Source organism: Nerophis lumbriciformis, linkage group LG10 (assembly GCF_033978685.3).
Source record: "Nerophis lumbriciformis linkage group LG10, RoL_Nlum_v2.1, whole genome shotgun sequence".
Classification (NCBI taxonomy): Eukaryota; Metazoa; Chordata; class Actinopteri; order Syngnathiformes; family Syngnathidae; genus Nerophis; species Nerophis lumbriciformis.
Window position 1 is genome coordinate 46,549,100 of NC_084557.2, and position 12,715 is coordinate 46,561,814.

Sequence of the window (12,715 nt, forward strand, 5' to 3'; positions counted from 1 at the left end):
CTCACTAATAACAAGTGTACTTTTCTTGGTAGAAAAAAAAAGAGACCTTTTTTGCTCAATATGTTCAACAATATTCTTAAATTAAATAAATGTGAGTGCCATTATCTTGACATAATGATATGCGCTCGGCATCATGATCTGCTTTTTCATGCTTGAAATAAGACATTTTTACTTTAAAAAAGTAGTTTTATACTTGTGAGTGTTGATGACACAGCTTTGCAGCAGTTGATATTGTAGTTTCAAGCATGTTTTACTCAATATAGGTCATCAAATCTCAGCAACAAGCTGTAATATCGTACTGAGATCGTGTAGGAGCAAAACCCTTAAAAGAAGTAAAACACTCTAACATAAAATCTGCGTAGTGAGAAGAATTATCTTATCAGACAGAAAATAAGCAAATATCACCCTTATTTGAGATATTTCAGCTTACTTAGATTTCAGTTTTTGCAGTGCAAGGCTTGGCAAAACTATATAAGAGATGGCACAAAACAAAAAATTGGAACATTAACCAGCATGGCAAGAAAGGAGACACTGGAAGATAAACCCTCCTAAATTGGCAAACGGGAACAGGTGAGGAGAACAGCGCTCAGATACATTCGTAGACTCACAGAATACGAGTACTGGACAGAAAATAAACACTAAACACAGGAAAAACAACATACCGTTTTTTTCGGAGTATAAGTCGCTCCGGAGTATAAGTCGCACCGGCCGAAAATGCATAATAAAGAAGGAAAAAAAACATATATAAGTCGCACTGGAGTATAAGTCGCATTTTTTGGGGAAATATATTTGATAAAAGCCAACAGCAAGAATAGACATTTGAAAGGCAATTTAAAATAAATCAAGAATAGTGAACAACAGGCTGAATAAGTGTACGTTATATGAGGCATAAATAACCAACTGGTATGTTAACGTAACATATTATGGTAAGAGTCATTCAAATAACTATAACATATAGAACATGCTATACGTTTACCAAACAATCTGTCACTCCTAATCGCTAAATCCCATGAAATCTTATACGTCTAGTCTCTTACATGAATGAGATCAATAATATTATTTGATATTTTACGCTAATGTGTTAATCATTGAGTATAAGTTGCACCCCCTGCCAAACTATGAAAAAAACTGCGACTTATAGTCCGAAAAATACGGTAATTTGATTTTGATATAATTTTTTTATCTTGATCGTAAAGGTGTAACGGTACACAAAAATTTCGGTTCGGTACGTACCTCGGTTTAGAGGTCACGGTTCGGTTCATTTTCGGTACAGTAAGAAAACAACAAAATATACATTTTTGGGTTATTTATTTACCAAATTTGTAAACAATGGCTTTATCCTTTTAACATTGGGAACACTATAATAATTCTGCCCCAAAATAGAAATAGCTCTGTGTGTGATGGATGTGAGCCACCACTAGGCTGATCAGTGCCTAGTGATGATCAGGCAGTCATGAATGCTAAGCATAATAATAACATACATATACACACAGGGTCCATTGCCAGGGTTCATGTGGTCAACATATATAAAATAAAAACTAAATAAGATGAGGCTCAAAATGGTTTCTTAACAAAATCTTTCTACATATAAAGTGCTTTTTTTGATTGATTGATTGATTGAGACTTTTATTAGTAGATTGCACAGTACAGTACATAGTGCCTACTTGGCAGTAAGAGCATATATGGGCTCATTGTTCTTCCACCATAGAAGTGGATCAAAATCTAGTTTTTAATGCAATATGGACTTAAAGGGGAACATTATCACAATTTCAGAAGGGTTAAAACCATTAAAAATCAGTTCCCAGTGGCTTATTTTATTTTTCGAAGTTTTTTTCAAAATTTTACCTATCACGCAATATCCCTAAAAAAAGCTTCAAAGTGCCTGATTTTAACCATCGTTATATACACCCGTCCATTTTCCTGTGACGTCACACAGTGATGCCAATACAAACAAACATGGCGCATAGAACAGCAAGCTATAGCGACATTAGCTCGGATTCAGACTCGGATTTCAGCGGCTTAAGCGATTCAACATATTACGCATGTATTGAAACGGATGGTTGTAGTGTGGAGGCAGGTAGCGAAAATGAAATTGAAGAAGAAACTGAAGCTATTGAGCCATATCGGTTTGAACCGTATGCAAGCGAAACCGACAAAAACAACACGACAGCCAGCGACACGGGAGAAAGCGAGGACGAATTCGGCGATCGCCTTCTAACCAACGATTGGTATGTGTTTGTTTGGCATTAAAGGAAACTAACAACTATGAACTAGGTTTACAGCATATGAAATACATTTGGCAACAACATGCACTTTGAGAGTGCAGACAGCCCAATTTTCATCAATTAATATATTCTGTAGACATACCCTCATCCACGCTCTTTTCCTGAAAGCTGATCTGTCCAGTTTTGGAGTTGATGTCAGCAGGCCAGGGAAGCTAGGGTCGATATTCTTCTCTTGATCACCTTCGGTGGCATAAGGGACGGTGTGAGCCAAGACATCCAGGGGGTTTAGCTCGCTCGTCTGCGGGAACAAACTGCCGCCATTGCTTGCCGTGCTACCGAGGTCCTTTGTCCCTGAATTGCTCACACACTCCGGCAGATTCAATGGGGGTCTGGCGGCAGATTTCTTTGACTTTATCGTTGGAAATGCATCTGCTTTGAGTGTTGCAGGATATCCACACATTCTTGCCATCTCTGTCGTAGCATAGCTTTCGTCGGTAAAGTGTGCGGAACAAACGTCCAATTTCTTGCCACTTTGGCATCTTTGGGCCACTGGTGCAACTTGAATCCGTCCCTGTTCGTGTTGTTACACCCTCCGACAACACACCGACGAGGCATGATGTCTCCAAGGTACGGAAAACCGTCGAAAAAACGGAAAATAACAGAGCTGATTTGACTCGGTGTTTGTAATGTGTTTGAGAAAAATGGCGGATTGCTTCCCCTATGTGACGTTACTTTGTGACGTCATCGCTCAGAGAGCGAATAATAGAAAGGCGTTTAATTCGCCAAAATTCACCCATTTAGAGTTCGGAAATCGGTTGAAAAAAAATATGCTCTTTTTTCTGCAACATCAAGGTATATATTGACGCTTACATAGGTCTGGTGATAATGATCCCCTAGCCCTGCCTGACTCGCCGAGGAGAGGCTGCTTGAATGCGGTGTTTGCACGACGCTCGTATTTCTCTTCGTTGAAGCGATGTTCACTTGGGGGTGGTGACACTTCAAATGGGTTGACATGTTTGACGTGTTGGCAGAAGCATACTCTACTGCTGCTGAACAATGTCGGCAAACCTCCGTCCTCCAATGTTGTATTGCACCGTGAAGCCGAAGTGTTCCCAAACGGGAGATCTTAACGAGGCAGGAGGGTCTTCCAGCTCTGGCTTTCACATGTTGTCCTAGCCCGGTCGCTGCTAGCATGCCGTGTGTTGTGCCTCGGTGTGCATTGTTTACACAACGTGCGGTACGCTACTTAATATGTCCGTGTGGAAACTCGTTCGGTACACCTCCGAACCGAACCGGAACCCCCGTACCGAAACGGTTCAATACAAATACACGTACCGTTACACCCTTACTTGATGGACACCAATGAGTTGACTGATGAACATTATCACATAATTTATTTAGAAAATATAAATAACGACAAATAAATGCCTAACCGCAACATGTAAGTGTAAAAAAAAACAACCAACAACATTATGATTTGTACAATTGTGCTTGTTCTATTTTTAAACAAAGAAAACAATCTGACTTACTGCCGGCCCGTTTCCAGTGAGGGTTGGACTCCGCCAAGGCTGCCCTTTGTCACCCATTCTGTTCATAACTTTATGGACAGAATTTCTAGGCGCAGTCAAGGCGTTGAGGGGATCCGGTTTGGTGGCTGCAGGATTAGGTCTATGCTTTTTGCAGATGATGTTGTCCTGATGGCTTCATCTGGCCAGGATCTTCAGCTCTCACTGGATCGGTTTGCAGCTGAGTGTGAAGCGACTGGGATGGGAATCAGCACCTCCAAGTCCGAGTCCATAGTTCTCGCCCGGAAAAGGGTGGAGTGCCATCTCCGGGTTGGGGAGGAGACCCTGCCCCAAGTGGAGGAGTTCAAGTACCTCGGAGTCTTGTTCACGAGTGAGGGAAGAGTGGATCGTGAGGCGTCTTCAGGAATGCGGACGCTGTATCGATCCGTTGTGGTGAAGAAGGAGCTGAGCCGGAAGGCAAAGCTCTCAATTTACCGGTCGATCTACGTTCCCATCCTCACCTATGGTCATGAGCTTTGGGTTATGACCGAAAGGACAAGATCACGGGTACAAGCGGCCAAAATGAGTTTCCTCCGCCGGGTGGCGGGGCTCTCCCTTAGAGATAGGGTGAGAAACTCTGTCATCCGGGGGGAAACTCAAAGTAAAGCCGCTGCTCCTCCACATCGAGAGGAGCCAGATGAGGTGGTTCGGGCATCTGGTCAGGATGCCACCCGAACGCCTCCCTAGGGAGGTGTTTAGGCCACGTCCGACCGGTAGGAGGCCACGGGGAAGATCCAGGACACGTTGGGAAGACTATGTCTCCCGGCTGGCCTGGGAACGCCTCGGGATCCCCCGGGAAGAGCTGGACGAAGTGGCTGGGGAGAGGGAAGTCTGGGTTTATTTCTAAGTTAACGTGCCGTGATTTTACCAGTCCGGCCCACTTGCGAGTATATTTTTCTCCATGTGGCCCCCATCTAAAATGAGTTTGACACCCCTGCTCTAAGTATATCCTAATGTCTGACAATTTGAAAACATATACCAACAACTTGTTTTGAAGTTCAGGCCAATGCTAACTAGATTCTACATTTTCCCTTCCGTGTATCCGTGCAGTCATTTAATCCGTAAGTAGTTTGAAGTTGTTGTTGTTGAAGTTAGTTGAACAGTATTGGGTTAACCAATTTTAGAATATATTTTCTTATTTTTGAAGTAAACCAATAATGGATATGGGAGGTTTTTGCGTAGCAAATTACGACCTTAGTCTTCAAATATGCATGGAGGATAAATGAGGTGGGGAAGTCCTGATATAAAGCTGGAGATTATTAAACAGAGTTTAATCGTTCTGCAAGAAAAGCTCTGAATTGCATGTAAGAATGCAAGAATTGTGAAGCAAAGGGGGATCTATTTCCACGGCCTGACAGCACCATATTTTGTAAGTGGAGGTACAGTGGCGGCGTCAGAGGCTTAGGCTATAGAAGCGTGGGTGTGTGTGACAGGCGGCGGGGAAGCGATGAGGAGGCAGGAGGTTTTAAGGAAAAGGGATGTGGGGGGATTTGTGGAGGGAAGTGTGGCTGAACAGTAAAGCCCAAGGGTGAGGAGTGCAGCATGGTGGCTGAGAGAGCAGTGACCCAGAAAACGGTGACACACTGCAAGCACCTTTCGACACCGTATCACTCAAATAGAAACAATTAGTCCACATCCTTGTAATGAGGCTTAATTCAATATTAACTGTGGAGAAAGCAGACAGCGGACATGTTGGGTGGAGGAAGTGTCCGCAATAGTCTATTAGAAGCGTGTTGGCCAAAATCTAGCTGAATTTAGACAGATGACAAATGTTTTTGTGCTGTAATGCCAAGGAGCTGTTTGTCAATGCCTGTCTCCGACACGACTGTGTGGCTCCACCTGTGACTCTGTCCAACATAATAGATGCCATCTACTGTATCCCATACAAAAAAGTAACAATTAGAAGTTGGATAGGAGGACACCAGTGTTGGCGACTGTAACAGCGTTACTTTCGGCGGTAAATAGTTATTTTTTATATTCAGTAACTCAGTTACCGTTACTACATGATGCGTTACTGCGTTATTTTACGTTATTTTTTATGTAGCATCGGCTAGAAACGGAGAAGATCTGAGTGTGTTTTATTGGAGCGCTGCTGAAGAGGCACGCTGTCTGTGTTTACTAACAAGGCGCCATGGCGAAGCCCGAAGCCAAGTTTCTTAACATGGAGATATTCTCACTACTTTTCTTTTGTCGACCACAAAGAAAATAACATTTTAGTTAAATGTAAGTTGTGTCTTGGATCAAAGATCCTATCCTAGCAATTCAAATCTGCTGAAACAGCTACAAAAGCAACATGCTTCGACGAAGCAAGTAAAGAGAGACACACTTCACCTCCTAAGCAACAGCGGCTAGATTTTAAAGGGGAACATTATCACCAGACCTATGTAAGCGTCAATATATACCTTGATGTTGCAGAAAAAAGACCATATATTTTTTTAACCGATTTCCGAACTCTAAATGGGTGAATTTTGGCGAATTAAACGCCTTTCTAATATTCGCTCTCGGAGCGATGACGTCACAACGTGGCGTCACATCGGGAAGCAATCCGCCATTTTCTCAAACACCGAGTCAAATCAGCTCTGTTATTTTCCGTTTTTTCCACTGTTTTCCGTACCTTGGAGACATCATGCCTCGTCGGTGTGTTGTCGGAGGGTGTAACAACACGAACAGGGACGGATTCAAGTTGCACCAGTGGCCCAAAGATGCGAAAGTGGCAAGAAATTGGACGTTTGTTCCGCACACTTTACCGACGAAAGCTATGCTACGACAGAGATGGCAAGAATGTGTGGATATCCTGCGACACTCAAAGCAGATGCATTTCCAACCATAAAGTCAAAGAAATCTGCCGCCAGACCCCCATTGAATCTGCCGGAGTGTGTGAGCAATTCAGGGACAAAGGACCTCGGTAGCACGGCAAGCAATGGCGGCAGTTTGTTCCCGCAGACGAGCGAGCTAAACCTCCTGGATGTCTTGGCTCACACCGTCCCTTATGCCACCGAAGATGATCAAGAGAAGAATATCGACCCTAGCTTCCCTGGCCTGCTGACATCAACTCCAAAACTGGACAGATTAGCTTTCAGGAAAAGAGCGCGGATGAGGGTATGTCTACAGAATATATTAATTGATGAAAATTGGGCTGTCTGCACTCTCAAAGTGCATGTTGTTGCCAAATGTATTTCATATGCTGTAAACCTAGTTCATAGTTGTTAGTTTCCTTTAATGCCAAACAAACACATACCAATCGTTGGTTAGAAGGCGATCGCCGAATTCGTCCTCGCTTTCTCCCGTGTCGCTGGCTGTCGTGTCGTTTTCGTCGGTTTCTCTTGCATACGGTTCAAACCGATATGGCTCAATAGCTTCAGTTTCTTCTTCAATTTCGTTTTCGCTACCTGCCTCCACACTACAACCATCCGTTTCAATACATTCGTAATCTGTTGAATCGCTTAAGCCGCTGAAATCCGAGTCTGAATCCGAGCTAATGTCGCTATAGCTTGCTGTTCTATGCGCCATGTTTGTTTGTGTTGGCTTCACTATGTGACGTCACAGGAAAATGGACGGGTGGTTAAAATCAGGCACTTTGAAGCTTTTTTTAGGGATATTGCGTGATGGGTAAAATTTTGAAAAAAACTTCGAAAAATATAATAAGCCACTGGGAACTGATTTTTAATGGTTTTAACCATTCTGAAATTGTGATAATGTTCCCCTTTAACGAGGCACTGCTAGCCAGGACAACATTGATAGAGCCATTGCAGCACTGAAGGTACACACACTCTGTCAATTCTCTTATATACTCTTTCATTCTAGACTTCTAGAGTGTTTGATTATCACATCACTCTAAATGTATAGACTATAAAGTTCACAAACATAAAGAGGGATGCTAGTGGGCCAGGCCAATGTTTCCTTATCTCTAAACTAAAACTGGGGAAATGTGTAGAGTGTTCTGGGCTTCAGACATGATTTTATTTCACAATTCCTTGAGAGAGAAAAAACGCCTGGTTAGGCTTTGTGTATGTAGTGTGTCCCTTCCTTGCTTTACAGCTATGTTGTTATTATGCTGTTTGTTACTCATGTATGTTATGTTGCAGCTATTTAAAATAGTGTTGTCAATTTGTTCTGGCCTGAAACAAATTGGCCCTTTGAAACATATCTTTGTCTTTGTGTGTTGTATGTAGACCACATTGATTAGCAGAGTTCAGTGATGCAAATGCATGTCAAGTTGATCAACACATTGTATTATTCTCCAGTGCAATAACAGTACTGAAATGAAGGCTAAAAGGGCATTAAAGGGGGCCTTAAATTTTTTTATATATATATATATATATATATATATATATATATTAGAGATGCGCGGTTTGCGGACACAACCGCGGAGTCCGCGGATTATCCGCGGGTCGGACGGTTGAAATAAAAAAAAAAAAAGATTTTATCCGCGGGTCGGGTCGGGCGGTTGAAATAAAAAAAAAAATTAGATTTTAAATAGATTCAGGAAATATATATACATAGTTAAATGTTGTTACCCACATACGAAAAACGAGCAGGCACCTGCAGCATATGCCACAACAGAAGAAGAAAAAAAAAATAGATTTTTTTCTTTTACGGAGCGGAGAAGGGACGCCTCGCCGGGGTCCGGGACCGAGGCCCCTTCCCCCGAGAGGGCCCCACCGGGAGCCGTAGCTGAGGTGATCCGCGAGAAGGGCCCGACGCACGTCCAGGGTCACCACCGCGCCCACCGCACCGACACCCCGCCTCGTCCGCCTTCGCCGCGGCCGGCGTCACGCACAGCAGGTAAGCAGCTTACCTGCCCGCCACCACCGTGGCCGGGGGCTCGTAACAGGGGTCACTCCGCGCGCTCCGCCCGCGCAGCTTACCTTCCCGCCACCCCCGTTGCCGGGGGCGCGTAACAGGGGTCACTCCGCGCGCAGTGCGCTCACGAAAGGGGTGGGGCTCACCCTGGTGAGCCGAGTGGGCCACTTTTGGTAAGCAGAACTGGCGCTGCGGGATGAACCGAACGCCGGGTTAAGGCGCCCGATGCCGACGCTCATCAGACCCCAGAAAAGGTGTTGGTTGATATAGACAGCAGGACGGTGGCCATGGAAGTCGGAACCCGCTAAGGAGTGTGTAACAACCCACCTGCCGAATCAACTAGCCCTGAAAATGGATGGCGGTGGAGCGTCGGGCCCATACCCGGCCGTCGCCGGCAGCGAGAGCCGCGAGGGCTAGGCCGCGACGAGTACGATGGCCGCCGCGGTGCGCGCTGAAGCCTCGGGAGCGAGCCCGGGTGGAGCCGCCGCGGGTGCGAGGGACATCGCACCTCCACGCGCTTGGAGGTGCGCTCAGCGCGGCTCCCAGATGATTGCGCACTGGTGTGCGTCTGGGCCGTGACAGCGTGGCACGCATTGAATGTCTGTACTGCATTGGATCAGTCTCCTTTCTTTAACAGGCAAAAGCTTTATAACCTCACTAATGCCTTGCATCGTCTATATTAGATATATAACAACGGGCGGGTGCGGGCGGGTGCGGTTTTGATTAAATGTTAGTTCGGGTGGATGCGGATGGTTGACGACTTTTGTGATGCGGTTGCGGATGAAATAATTGCCTATCCGCGCATCTCTAATATATATATATATATATATATATATATATATAAGTAACTAAATAGTTACTTTTCACAGTAACGCATTACTTTTTGGTGTAAGTAACTGAGTTAGTAACTGAGTTACTTTTGAAATAAAGTAACCAGTAACTGTAACTAGTTACTGGTTTTCAGTAATTAACCCAACACTGGAGGACACACATGTTAGCCACAGCATAGCTAGTGAGCCAGAGTGCTATCTTTACACTCACATTTTAGCAGCAACTACAAACCCTAAAACCAGTGAAGTTGGCACGTTGTGTAATTTGTAAATAAAAACAGAATACAATGATTTGCGAATCCTTTTCCACTTATATTCAATTGAATAGACTGCAAAGACAAGATATTTCATATTCCAACTGAGAAACTTGTTTTTCTTTTTGCATCCATCCATCCATTTTCTACCGCTTGTCCCGTTCGGGGTCTAGGGGGGTGCTGGAGCCTATCTCAGCTGCATTCGGGCGGAAGGTGGGGCACACCCTGGACAAGTCGCCACCTCATCGCAGATAGACAGACAACATTCACACACTAGGGCCAATTTAGTGTTGCCAATCAACCTATCCCCAGGCGCATGTCTTTGGAAGTGGGAGGAAGCCGGAGTACCCGGAGGGAACCCACGCAGTCACGGGGAGAACATGCAAACTCCACACAGAAATATCCCGAGCGCAGGATCGAACCCGTGACCTTCGTATTGTGAGGCAGATGCACTAACCCCCTCTTCCACCGTGTTTTTTGCAAATAATCATTAACTTAGAATTTAATGGCAGCAACACATTGCAAAAAAGTTGTCACAGGGGCATTTTTACCACTGCGTTACATGGCCTTTCCTTTTAACAACACTCAGTAAACGTTTGGGAACTGAGGAGACACATTTTTGAATTCTTTCCCATTCTTGCTTGATGTACAGCTTAAGTTGTTCAACAGTCCGGGGGTCTCCGTTGTGCTATTTTAGGCTTGGGGGTCACCCACATATGCGGTCCTCTCCAAGGTTTCTCATAGTCATTCACATTGACATCCCACTGGGTTGTGAGTTTTTCCTTGCCCTTATGTGGGCTCTGAACCGAGGATGTCGTCGTGGCTTGTGCAGCCCTTTGAGACACTTGTGATTTAGGGCTATATAAATAAACATTGATTGATCATTGATTGATTGATAATGCGCCACACATTTTCAATGGGAGACAGGTCTGGACTGGACGAGAGCTTGGTCAGTTGGTTGTTAAAACACTTGCCCGGCTTAATCGCCTTTGTACTTGTGTCGGTCTTTTCGGCTCAACTATGTGCAAATGGGGTATGGCTTCATCTGCGGCATGTGAGTGTGGTGCAGAGGAGTAAACTGCAGACCACATCATAACATCCTGTCCCATATTACAGCCATCCTAACGGGAATCGTGGTCTGGCAGCTGTGGACGAGAGCTTGGTCAGTTGTATAGTGGTTACACCTCTATTCAACATCTTTATCCAAACGAAGAAGAAGGTCTGGACTACAGGCAGGCCAGTCGAGTACCAGCACTCTTTTACTATGAAGCCACGCTGTTGGAACACGTGGCTTGGCATTGTCTTGTTGAAATAAGCAGGGGCGTCCATGATAACGTTGCTTGGATGGCAACATATGTTGCTCCAAAACCTGTATGTACCTTTCAGCATTAATGGTGCCTTCACAGATGTGTAAGTTACCCATGTCTTGGGCACTAATACACCCCCATACCATCACACATGCTGGCTTTTCAACTTTGCGCCTATAACAATCCGGATGTTTCTTTTCCTCTTTGGTCCGGAGGACAGGACGTCCACAGTTTCCAAAAACAATTTGAAATGTGGACTCGTCAGACCACAGAACGCTTTTCCACTTTGTATCAGTCCATCTTAGATGAGTTCAGGCCCAGCGAAGCCGACGGCGTTTCTGGGTGTTGTTGATAAACGGTTTTCGCTTTGCATAGGAGAGTTTTAACTTGCACTTACAGATGTAGCGACCAACTGTAGTTACTGACAGTGGGTTTTTGAAGTGTTCCTGAGCCCATGTGGTGATATCCTTTACACACTGATGTCGCTTGTTGATGCAGTACAGCCTGAGGGATCGAAGGTCACGGGCTTAGCTGCTTACGTGCAGTGATTTCTCTAGATTCAATTAACCCTTTGATGATATTACGGACTGAAGATGGTGAAATCCCTAAATTCCTTGCTGGTTGAGAAAGGTTTTTCTTAAACTGTTCAACAATTTGCTCACGCATTTGTTGACAAAGTGGTGACCCTCACCCCATCCTACTTTTATACCCAATCATGGCACCCACCTGTTCCCAATTAGCCTGCACACCTGTGGGATGTTCCAAATAAGTGTTTGATGAGCATTCCTCAACTTTATCAGTATTTATTGCCACCTTTCCCAACTTCTTTGTCACGTGTTGCTGGCATCAAATTCTAAAGTTAATGATTATTTGCAACAAAAAAAAAAAGTTTATCAGTTTGAACATCAAATATGTTGTCTTTGTAGCATATTCAACTGAATATGGGTTGAAAATTATTTGCAAATCATTGTATTCCGTTTATATTTACATCTAACACAATTTCCCAACTCATATGGAAACGGGGTTTGTACATCATTTTAGCTGTTTGCAATTTTACCAAATCACCGAACTTTAATATTTTTGACTCAATAAATAAAGGGTTTGTATGTTCTCTATATCCAACATTATGTATTATTCTAACCATACTTGCCAACCCTCCCGGATTTTCCGGGAGACTCCCGAAATTCAGCGCCTCTCCCGCAAACCTCCCGGGACAAATTTTCTCCCTAAAATCTCCCGAAATTCAGGCGGAGCTGGAAGCCACGCCCCCTCCAGCTCCATGCGGACCTGAGTGACGTGTCAACAGCCGGTATTTACGTCCGCTTTCCCACAATACAAACAGCGTGCCTGCCCAAACATGTTATAACTGTAGAATGATCGAGGGCGAGTTCTTGGTTTCTTATGTGGGTTTATTGTTAGGCAGTTTCATTAACATCCTCCCAGCGCAGTAACAACACACAACAACAGCAGTCATGATTTATTCTACCGTAAAGCAGTTCGTCTGCCGTAAACAGCAATGTTGTTGTAATATATTGAGTTGGAGGCAATAACCAGGCGAGGTGATGAAGTACGTCTCTTTACTGTAGACTTCAGAACAGACTCACACACTTGACGTCAGGTGCGCAAAACCACGTAAATCGTTGGCCAACCAAAAAGTAACCCCAGTACGCTATAGCCAACATTCACCAGGAGATGGCAACAGACAAACATAGATCACTCTATAACATTCCT

The 12,715-nt window shown here is 44.3% G+C and overlaps 2 protein-coding genes across 3 annotated transcripts in view; both read left to right on the forward strand.

Moving 5' to 3' along the window:
• Window positions 1–12,715, forward strand: part of LOC133612273 (uncharacterized) — a 120,544-nt gene that overhangs the window by 13,720 nt on the left and 94,109 nt on the right. The window lies entirely within an intron of this gene.
• fads2 (fatty acid desaturase 2) overlaps window positions 1,189–12,715 on the forward strand; it is a 253,327-nt gene continuing 241,800 nt past the window's right edge. Inside the window, exon 1 of the mRNA XM_072913977.1 lies at window positions 1,189–1,192. The gene's annotated coding sequence lies outside the window, so the exon portion shown is untranslated. The remainder of the gene's footprint in view (window positions 1,193–12,715) is intronic.